At 39.5% G+C, this 11784-nt stretch overlaps 1 pseudogene; it reads right to left on the bottom strand.

Annotated features, from left to right (window-relative positions):
* Window positions 1–9875: 9875 nt before the first annotated feature.
* Window positions 9876–10456, bottom strand: LOC103263705 (annotated as a pseudogene).
* Between the last annotated feature and the right edge of the window lie 1328 nt (window positions 10457–11784).

The following is an 11784-nucleotide window of genomic DNA, read 5'->3' as shown; positions in this document are numbered from 1 at the left end:
GTGATGACTGTATTTGTTCACTAGGGCTGCTATAACAAAGTACATTGACTGGGTGGCTTAAAAACCAGAAACATATTTTCTCATGGTTCTGGAGGCTACAAGTCCAAGATTAAGGTATCAGCAGGGTTTGATTCTTTCTGAGACCTTCAGATGAGAAAGCTGCTCCATCCTTCTCTTTTAGCTTCTGGTGGTTTGCTTTGGCATTTCTTGGCCTGTGGAAGCACTACCCCAACCTCTCCTATTCACATGGCATTCACTCTGTGCATGTCTCTGTCTCCAAACTTCCTTTTTATAACGACACAAGTCATATTAGATTAGAACCCCTCCTAATGACCTCATTTTTACTTGACTATGAGGTTGTTAGGAGGGGTTCTAATCTAATATGACTTCTAAAATGATCCTATTTCCAAATCAGATCATATTTTGAGGTACTGGGTGTTAGGATGGCAACAAATGAATTTGGCAGGGACAAAATTCAGCCTGGGACATATAAGTGATATACAAAAGTGTAAGAAATCACTTCATAATTCTCAGTCTTGGCTGAACCTCACAATAGCCTGGGAAGCTTTAAAAAGCTCCTGTGTTTGGGTTCCACCTTTGATACCGAAACCCGCTAACGTCTGTCCATACTGTCACAGCTCCTGGAAAAGGTCATGACAAGAACGCAAGCGCTCCTGTACATTGCTGAATGATATTCCTGAGAGCTAATAAAAGACACACTTCAGCCGAGCTCGGTGGCTCAGCCTGTAATCCCGCGCCTTTGGGAGGCTGAGGTGAGTGGATTGCCTGAGTCTGCGGGTTCGAGACCCGCCTGGGCAGCGAGACCTCATCTCTACAATAAATCAAAAAATCAGCCGGGCGTGGTAGCGCACGCCTGTAATTCCGGCTACTCGGAAGGCTGAGGCGGAAGGATCGCCAGAGCCCAGCAGGTGAGGCTGCGGTGGCCGGGAGCTGCCACTGCACTCCAGTCTGGGCGACCGAGTTAGATACGCTTCCCCTTGTCTCCTATGTACTCCCAGCAAGTAGCTTCAGGGGATGCTTGACTTCCCTGTAGTCCACACCCAATCAACTGAAAAATGCAAATCTCCTTTTATTCCCTTTTCTCTGAGTGGTAATAAGTTTGAATAATATAGTAGCAATGTACTAGTAAACCTTGTGATTTATATAACTTTTGTATCAATGAAATTGTAAGTTTTTTGATTTGTATAACTTTTGCATAGTGCATGATGTCTAAGGCCCTTTACTCTACAGCAAGCTTGATGAACGCTTCTGCCGGACCTTACTGATACCTCTGATACCCTGCACCAAAAAGTCTGGACCGAAAAATGCTACTCTTGTTAAATGCGGCTGAAACTCTGCTGGTCACATGGTTATAGGTATTAACAACTCTGTACTTATAAAAGTGAATCATAAAAGCCTGGAGGGTGAGCAGAACCATTTTAGAAAGACCTTGAGTCTGGCTCTACTCCCTAGATTTGAACTCAGGAATAAACTTTTTCTACCAGTTTCCTGCCCTTTTGATTTACTGGTATCAAGGGGAGTAGCCAAGCGTTACTCGGACCATAACACCGTCACTGATTTTTATTTAATTAACCTGGGTTAAGGCCTAGCATGGGTATTTTTAGGAGGCACTTCAGGTGGTTCTTAAGTGCAGCCAGGATTAAGAATCACTCAAAAGCCTCATTCACTAGAATGCTTAATAATAGAGTCTACTATCATTCAGAGAGGAAATGATAACAAATATCATTTATTTTGAGCACCATAAGGACAAAGACTGTATCTGCATTGATCACCAATATATTCCTAGGATTTAACGTAGTGTCTGGCCTGAGATAGCAGCCCCATAAATATTGATAAAAGAATGAAAGAATGCATACATGAATAAGCTCAAGTCAACACATATTCACTAAGTGTCTACTACATGTTAAGTATTACATTAGGCACTGGAGAAATGTAAATAATTTTTAAATAAAGGAATGGGTAAATCAATATGAATGAATGAGATCATATTCAATATTCCCTACTGGTCTACTGATAATATCTAATGAGGTATTACAATATGGAATTTAGCATTGTCAACATGCTGGAACAATTCCACTCTAGCAAAAACACTTTTAAATCAACTAAATAGCCTAACTCTTGCCTGGAAATTTTGATTTTTAAAACTGTAATGACTCTTGTATAACTAAGACCTTAGGATCATCCTTTTTTAAAACTGAGCCAAAGATGCTTACATAATAGACCGTGAACCATTTATAGACATAGTTCAGCATCCTATAGAATGTGCAAGAAGTGCCACTAATCTGTGGGATAAAAATAGATAGTGTCAATATAAAAAATCATGGTCACAAAAATGCTTGCATTTATATTAATAATATTTGGCTACCATTGCCAATAGAATCATCCAATCTAAGATGCAGATGTCAGGATTTATTCTTCACAGAATTAGTCAAACAAAAGTTGAAAAGCATAAAGAGATAAGCAGTTGCCAGCTGAATTTGATCCATTTTGATTACTAGACTGGATGGATTAATCTACCAGAAAAGATTCTTTCATATCTTTTTTCATTTTGTAATAGCTATATTATAGGAATATATATATGGGATTATGGGAAACTTCATTCACTTATTTGTTTATAAGCCCATCTAACTAGTTCTGCTATCACTACATACTATGCCCCTATGGGAATTGCAAAAAAGGGTCCTCCTAGATAGACAAATTATAAAACAGGTGTCCCTCCTTAGGGCTGATGCAAGTCTAGACCAAGAAACACATGGTCACAAGCTGGATTTTAGTGTCCTGTCCCTTGGCTAGATGTCTTTATACAGGACACTAAGCATCACAGAACAGCAACCCTGTATCCAACAAATATGTATCAGGTGCCTACTATGTGCCAGACCTGCACTGGACCTTGAAGATACAAAAATGAATGAGCTCCTGTGCCTCATGAAGCCCACAGTCCACTTGGGCAGACAGAAGCCAAATGGATAATTGTAGGAAAATGTAACTAGTGAAGGCAAGAGTGACCTGTAGAAGGAAGCCAAGGCCTCATAGAGGAGGGATCATTAGAAAGAGTTCTTGGAGGAGGATGAGTAGGACTTTATTATACAGCAAAAACAAACAAAACAGATTGAATAGTCAATGTCAAAGTGTGATTACAGGCTGACCTCAGTGACTGATGCTTGTAATCCCAGTACTTTGGGAGTTCGAGACAATAGGATTGCCCGAGCCCAGTAGTTTGAGACCAGCCTGGGCAACATGGCGAGATCTTGTTGCTACAATAAATCAAAAAATTAGCCAGGCATGGTGGTATGCACCCGTAGTCTCAGCTACTTGGAAGGCTGAGGCGGGAGGATTGTCTGAATCCAGCAGGTCGAGGCTGCGGTAGCCGTGATTGTGCCACTGCACTCCAGGCTGGGCGACAGAGTGAGACTCCAACTAAAAAAAATAAAATAAAATAAAAGTGTGATCACAGTGAGATATAATGAGGGAAGAAAAAAGTCCTAGAGTGCTAAAAAAAAAAAAGTAAGTGAAATGGGAGTAACTAGAAAATTAATCCTGAAGTGTACATTGGTACTAGACTGCTCAGATTGGCTGAATAAAAGATAAGGATGGATCAATTCATTTAAGACACAGGAAAAAACATGGACAACCAAGGTACTTTTAGAAATCCAGGAGACTTGAGCAAACCAGCACTGGGGAAAGATCCACTGATTGTCTATCCCTAAAACCAGAAAATTCTCAGTATAATTGGTTTATGTTCTTTATCCCATATTATCTTCATGGATCATATCTGTAAATTATTTGTCTTATCAGATGCACTGATTTCAAATTTCTCATGTAATATATATATATATATATATATATATATTTTTTTTTTTTTTTTTTGTGTTGGAGTCTCACTGTTGCCCAGACTGGAGTGCAGTGGCTGCTCCCGGCCACAGCAACCTTGACCTGCTGGGCTCCGGCGATCCTTACGCCTCAGCCTTCCAAGTAGCTGGAACTATAGGTGCGCGCTACCAAACCCAGTTGATTTTTTTTTTTTATTGTAGAGATGAGGTCTCGCCTGCCCAGGCGGGTCTCGAACCCGCGGGCTCAGGCAATCCACTCACCTCAGCCTCCCAAAGGCGTGGGATTTCAGGCTGAGCCACCGAGCTTGGCTTCTCATGTTATATTTTAAAGGAGAAAGAAGCTAAGGAACCGAACCAGATTGGTTAAGCTATTATAGTTTTGATTTTTAAATTTAAAGTACATAAAAAGTTTTCAATATTCTCTCATTCGCAAACAGAAAAACTAAAACATGTGACTTCTACCAGTGTTGTTGATGAGTTAAAGATGCTGTTAATATAGGGGGTATACATTGCTTTGCCTTGAAGCCAGCAAATATTTTCCAGCAAGAGTGGCATATACCCATCTGAGTCTTTGGTTTATAACTACCTTTTTTTCCTTCACTGTCTGACCTCTGCACAGGAATAAGAGGTTGCAATAATTAATGAACCCAGTTTATGGTCAGTATTGATTTGATATTAAGTAGTATCATAACAATATGTGACTGCCCATCTTCTGTTAAATTTCAAATGTGATTGCTTTTTGATAAGGCTGTCAGTCTATGTTCTCTTTCTTCGTTGCTTATACTTTCTTAGCTGCTTGAGGCTCTGTAAGTTCCAACTCAGCTAAAATAACATGAAATCTAATTTGAAAAATCCAGTGGAGTTTAACTATAAATTATTCTGTGCTCTATTTGAAGGCTAGGGGTTTGAAAATTGATCACATCAGCAGCGTTTGGCTTTAATTGCATTAGGTTATTTGATAATGTTCTAACATACAATTTTTGCAGAGTATTGTTTGAAAGACAATTCTTTGAAATGAATGGAAGCTTTAGACATTGAACCTGAAAGGAAACTGTCAAATTTGAAATCATTTACCAGAATATATAGGGCAAAATTAAATACCTTGTCAGACTATATAATTGACATATATCGCTGCAACTGTGTTAATTCAGAAACTATGAGCACTATTTTTCCCATAATCCTGCCTTGCTACCTGAAAATATTTTTACCATCTTTTGTAAACTCTTGGAGGTAAACTACACAGGGTCTTATTCACCATTGCATCTTCAGTACTTGACTTATGTCCAGCATATACAAAATATTCAAAAAAGTTTAACAAATAGATGAATAATAACTCTTTCCTATGTACCAAACTCTATGCAAAATTGTTATGTGCATTTCTCATTAATTCTTTGCAATAACACCAGAAGTTATTACCATGATTAGTTTTACAGATGAGAAGGCAAGGCTCAGAAAATTCACACAACTAGGAAAGGGCAAAACAGGTTTTGGCAACTGTAAGCTCCCTTTTCTTATCTGCTATCTTATACCATGTGAGTGCATAGAAAATTTAAGCAAATAGTGATTGGCATGTGTAAGTATTCATTTGTACAGTGTGGCCTCAGTGTCAATGTGGCAATGGGACACATTCACCACAACCCACAGATTATGATGAAATGCTGCCAGTGAAAGTGATGTTATAGAACAAGTAGAGGTTCTTGTTTATAACTAATTGCCATTGTTTATGAAATCATCAGGATATTCTGTAGTTCTAAATGTGTTGGGAGCTGGCCACGGAGGCCCATTGAGCGTTAGGGATCAGGAAGGGCTGTTGACCCCGAGACCACTAGGATGCATTCAGGAGCTATTGACCCCATTTTCTCCCCCTTTCTACTCAGCACAAACCAGATTAAGCTCCTGTGAGCTCAAAACATAAAAACTCTGAGACGGGGACGAACACAAGCTAACTTTAGAAGCTCATTGCTCCCATTCTTCCACAAACTGCAGTTTTGGCTTTCACACAACTTATAATTCAAACTTGTGTCACATCTAAGAGCCTTAGTATTGGTCACAGGCTTCTGGGTCATGATCTTAGGATTTATTGAAGGTGTAAATTGTAGAATATAGTTTTAGAAGATAGCCATTTTGTTGAAAGAATGCGGCTGGGTTACTTGCAGGTAGCCCACTGTGAACTTTGGACTGGGCCACATTCCAAACATTCTGGGATGGGCCACTTTCATTTGGAAAGTAAATACTTAAGCTTCTATAGAATTGTTTAACTTGGCATAAATCAATCAGTTTAGGATGAAAAAGGTTTATAGAATATGTGAGTCACAGATTAGGTTATACTTTGTTATGGGATTTTAAGATTATCATATGAAAAGGGTTTAAAGGCAATCATTGATTAAGTTTTCATGGATTAAGGTTTCTGGTGGGTGAGGGATGCCCCTCCCACATCTGACTTTGTGTATAAAAGACCTGTTGTAATTCCCAATAACACACATTGCTTCTGCCCTAGACTAGAGTCCAGTCTCTTTCTTTCTCTCTCTCTCTCTTTCTCTCTTCTTCCCCCCAATCACCGACACCGTCTCCACCTTTGGGGTACCCTGAACCCGGCTGGAGCTGGTCTCCGGCATAAATGGTCTCATCCACTTTTCCTGTTAAAAGCACAAGGTGCCTATAATCCCAGCACTTTGGGAGGCCAAGGCAAGAGGATTGCCTGAGCTCAGGGGTTTGAGACCAGCCTGGGCAACTTGGCAAGACTTCATCTCTACAATAAATAAAAATGTTAGCCGGGCATGGTAGCACACACCTGTAGCTCTGGATACTTGGAAGGCTGAGGCAGAAGGATCACCTGAGCCCAGCAGGTCAACGCTGGGGTGGCTGTGAGCATGCCACTGAACTCAAGTCTCAGTGACAGAGTAAGACTCTGACTCAAAACAAACAAACAAAAAGGCACAAGGCATTCATTCATCTACCACTCAGTAAGAAGCAATCACCTGAACTTATACATTTTTTCCAATATTACCTTGTATTAAATAAGCAAAGATATGGAAAAATATTATTTTAAGTCACATGCTTCCAGAAATAGGCAGGTGGCTAAGACAAGTGTTAAAGATTATATTCAATTACCAAAATACAACGGACTTAATTATTCTTTCTTAGGAATCAAACTCCTGGAGGGCAAGAATTTAACCTGTGTACTAATGAGCTCTACATATCAAGTAATTAGGTGACTCTTTTTAAATAGACATATGTATAGCTGTAACAAAAATGTGCAATTATAAAGCATTCTGTGCCTACTTTCTAAAAACAAAAAGAATCCTGACTTACTGATAATTCTATCTAAAACATTAAGCAAAGTAGTAAGGAAGGCTCTTACCTTGAGAGGAATAAAACAGGTCTAAATGGAAATTCTGGTTCCACCACTTACAAGCTGCTTACCTCAGTTTTCTTAGTAGCCCCATTATAAACTCCACGAGCACGTAAATTGCATTGGTCATAATTGCTGCTGTAGCTGAAAAGCATAATAAGTAATAGGAATAACAATAACAGAAAATAATTTTGTTTGCTTTCCATCTGCCAGAGTCTGAGCCCAACAAACAAACAGCATTTACCTCACTGCAAAAGTGCATTATTATAATACCCATTATATGATTGGGTACATTTAGGCCTGAAGCTCAAATAACTAACCTAAGGTCACACAGATAAGAAGTGACTAAACTGGGATTTGAACTCAAGCCTTCAAACTTGCAAGCCAACCTCTAAAAAATTTTGTTTATCTATAATTAAGGTAAGAAAGGAGGGAGCAAAGGAAAGAGGTTGAAAGAAGGAATCATGAATGATGGAATAAAAGGAAAGAAAAGGGAAAGGAAGAAAACGCAAGACAGTGAGGAAAGGAGCAAGAGGCAAGGAGGAAGGAACGAAAGAGGGAAAGTCAAGGCAAGAGAAGGAAAAGAAGAGAAAAAATGTCACAAGGCTGCTGTGAAGACTAAATGAGATATCGTTATGACTTCACAATACATAAAGCACGTTAAGTGTACAAGGTAATACCACAAAATAGTAATAGTATGTATCAGCAAGCCTTGGAAATTAAATGTCAATATCAGTGGAGGAAACTGCTGTAAACAAGGCATTAAAAAACAAAGCAAATTAAAAAGAATGACTTGACTTGTTATCTCCTGAAATTACAGGTGAAATTCATTCTCCTAACCCAGTCAGCTACAGAGCTATGAAATCCTCCTTTGTGTGTTGCACATAGAAGATGAATGTGCTCTAATGGAAAATGTTTCTCCCCACAGCGTCATTTATAGCATAGAATGACAGCACAGAGGACCTGGCTTGAATCCGCTGGCATCAAATAGATCTAAGCATTCTGATGTCGCAAATAGCCAAGGAAGATAGTTATTCCGTCAAGTTTACCAGGCAGTCCGTTCAACTTTGAACCACTCTAAAATAGCCCTCCTATTTCCTATCTAACCATTCACAACAAAGAAAAGAAATAGTCGGGTTTCAAAGAGTCACTTGAAGATACCGTAGGTGTCTACAAGTGAATGAATATATTTCACACAATATGATTTGCCACCCACAGCAGATTTTCAATACAGAGGAAATGAGCCATTTGAAAGCAGTAAATGCTAAAAAGAGAGGCAGCCCCGGAAGGCCCTGGGTGACAGGCTTAGGACCCTATGTTCTAAGCAATCGTGCAGAAATAATCCTGAAATTGTGGCTAGATTCACCAGCATACCTTAAGTGCCTTGGGAGAGGATCTGTGTCCGTTAAGTCACAACTTAGAAATCATTTCATCAGAAAAGTCTGTCTTGCTCTCCCACCTGGACTAGTTCCTCTTGCATTCACGCTTAGGGCATTGCGTTCCTCAGATTTATGAACCTAGTTAAGAATTTTAACATTTTAAACTTTTAGTTATAACAAAGTACTAAATAATATTCTCCCATCTACTCAGCACTCAAATTCTACAGTCATCCTAATTTTTTCACATTTGTTTCATCAGTCTTTTCCCTTTTCTTTCTTCTTTGATGTTAATGAAATACTTAAAGCAAAAGTCAGGCATCAAGGCATTTTATGTCTAAATACTTTAGAATGCATGTCTAGAAGACGATCAGTTTCTTTCATGATCACTGTCTCAGCCTGGGTTTTCCTAAAAAGCAGAGCCTGAAACAAGGGTTTATACGCAAGTTGTTATTTTGGGAAATGATCCCAAAGATTGTAGGGCTGAGAAGAGTGAAATAGGGAAGGAAGGAAAGTCAATCCAAGGATGTTTTATCAGTGCATCAGTCCTGTGAGCACATGGGGCTGGATTCTGCTGAGGACTCTCAAAGGAGTTGTAGAATGTAATCTAGATAATTTATTGAGTGACCACAACAGGAAGTGTTTATCCACTGATTCTTATACCACCTGGTCAGGGATCGTCCCTGGGGTGTTAACTTTCTTACACTCCCAGATTTGCAATGAAATGCTTCAGAATGAGTCAGAATGACTAGAAAGTTCCCCACAGACGTCCCACAGGGGGCAACAGAGACACCCAGAGCAGAAAGAGGGAGATGTATGGTACAGTTTAGGGGAGGTGCTATCAGGTTTTATCTGCACAACTCAAGGTATAGCAGCAACAGCTGGAGTGAAAATGTAGACAGAAAGAATGTAACACAGTACACGTAGAGGTACCTGACACAGCTACAATACTGTTGTCACCCTTAACCAAACTCATTCCAATTCCCAGGTACCATTGCATACCTGATTCGAAATCAAATTCTCTCATTGCCTCAAAGTTGCTTTTTAGAGTTGGTTTGGTCTAATTAGTATCCAAACAAGGTCCACAAATTACACTTTGTTGTTATTCCTTTAAATCTCTTGCAATCTAGGACAGTCATCTTTCACCTTTTTTCATGCCATTGCTTTATAGAAAAAACATGCCAGTTGTCTTGTTGAATGTTCCACATTTTGGTTTTGCCTGGTTAGAAAGTCATTTCATTTATTTCTCTATCTCCAATATTTTATATAAATGAGTATAAGCTCTTTTTTAAAATATACATTTCACTGAAAACTTTTTATTGGCCTTTTGAATAGAAACGGGAATTTATTTGCCAGGAAGGATGATCCCATCCTCCTTCTACTGGAGCCAGCACACGGCCTCCTCTTTGCTGATTCTGTGGCCACAATGCAGCCTGTTCTGTGGTACTTCTTGTTGGCGATGCTGAAACCTGGCTACCCAGTACCACATAGAAGTCCAGGTCGTAGATACCAATGCTTGAGTCATATTTGATACCCAGATGGACGTGTTTCTGGATCCCAAAACCAAAGTTTCCAGTATCTGAGAAGTTATTTTTCTTTGTTCATACTCCTGTACCTTCGGCCCTTTCTCCAGGATTTCTTCCGCCTTGGCTCCTCGAACAGTGTAATGGACGGCAATCTTTTCATTTCTCTGACGCCAAAGGATCTGACAGTGTATCCAGCTTTGGAAAACACAGGAGTCTGGCCTGTGAGCTGCTCCAAAACCTTGGCAGCCCGGGTCAGTTTGTCTCTACTCTCCCCCACACAATGTTGAGGCAGAGGTTGCGCATACAAAGTTCCCGCATGGGGTTCTTCTTTTCACCTTGATCCTGCATCATGATGGAGAACAAGAAGAGCAGTTATAAGCTCTTAAGGTTTAATTACACTCAGATGAACTTCTCTGGCAATAAAAAATTGTAAGTGAGGTGCTTCACAGTGTATCCCATCAGAAGACACATGTAGCGGAGGCCCCTGAAAAGATGCATCTACATCCTAACCCCTGGACCTGTCACTATTACCTTATATGGCAAAAGATGTGATTGATTTAAGGATGCTAAGAAGAGGAATTTATTCTAGATTATACCAATGAGCTCTCTGTGCAATCAGAGGTATCCTTATATGAAAGAGGCAGGGGGAGTTTGGAACAAAATCACAGGGGGCTTGTGAAGATGGAGAAAGAGATTGGAGAGATATGGCCACCAGCCAAGAAATGCCAGGGCAGCAACCAAGAAGCTGGAAGAGGCAAAGAATACCTTAGAATCCCTGGAGGGAGTACAGTCCTGCCAGATTTTTGTTTTCTAGCCGTCAGAACTCTGAGGCAATAAATTATATGTGGCAGTAGAAATGTAAAAGCCTCATTCCTTCATTGCCAAGTTCTCCCCAAACTTTCCTTTTAGTGGTTCCATTAACTGATGAGTGTGGCCTACATTAGTTATTTAACTAAAGGAAATAAAATAGTGATTTGTGGATTCTATTGCTCCCTTTTCCTTTATTGATACATATTATTTCATTTTAAAAAAATTTCCCTGGTCACCTCGGCTCTTTGGTTATCCTAAACCATAGTTCATGCAAGAAACTCGAAGGATAATTACTTAATTCTCCCCTTCTTAATTGTCATATTCCCATGTAAGATATTGGTCCTGATAGTAATTTAAATCCTTATTTATGTCGCTATTTTTCTGATATCTGTCTCCCCCACTACACTATAAGCTCTGTGAAGCAGAAAATTTGTCTACCTTCTTCACTGTCTAATCCATAGTGTCTGCCACAGGGTAGGAGCACACCTAAGATAGAATCAAGATAATAAAGATAATAAATAGAATTTCCACTATTCCAGAGAAATCTTAGAGTCTCAGGAGGGCTGTGGAGTCCCCCACTTCTGCTTGCCTCTTTTAAGAATTAAAAAACAGTGAAATTACTTCAGAGGATTTTCTGCCATCCCTAAAGCAAAGAAGAAAAATCCTCTAAGGCATAATAGCAACTCTGTGTGAAAAGAGTCAAATTTTGAAAAAAGTGAATCTCAGTGTTGTCTAGGTGAAATCTCAGCATTATTTTTCTCACCAGAACCATCTTGCTAGTATGCCAGAGTAGGGAGGAACTTTAGTAATCATCTAGTCAAGTGCTTTTTTTTTTGAGTTGGAGTCTCACTCTTATTGCTCAGACTGGA

The sequence above is a fragment of the Carlito syrichta genome, unplaced genomic scaffold, assembly GCF_000164805.1.
Source record: "Carlito syrichta isolate Samal-C Ts95f unplaced genomic scaffold, Tarsius_syrichta-2.0.1 Scaffold305225, whole genome shotgun sequence".
Lineage (NCBI taxonomy): Eukaryota > Metazoa > Chordata > Mammalia > Primates > Tarsiidae > Carlito > Carlito syrichta.
This window is presented reverse-complemented; position numbering and strand designations above follow the sequence as displayed.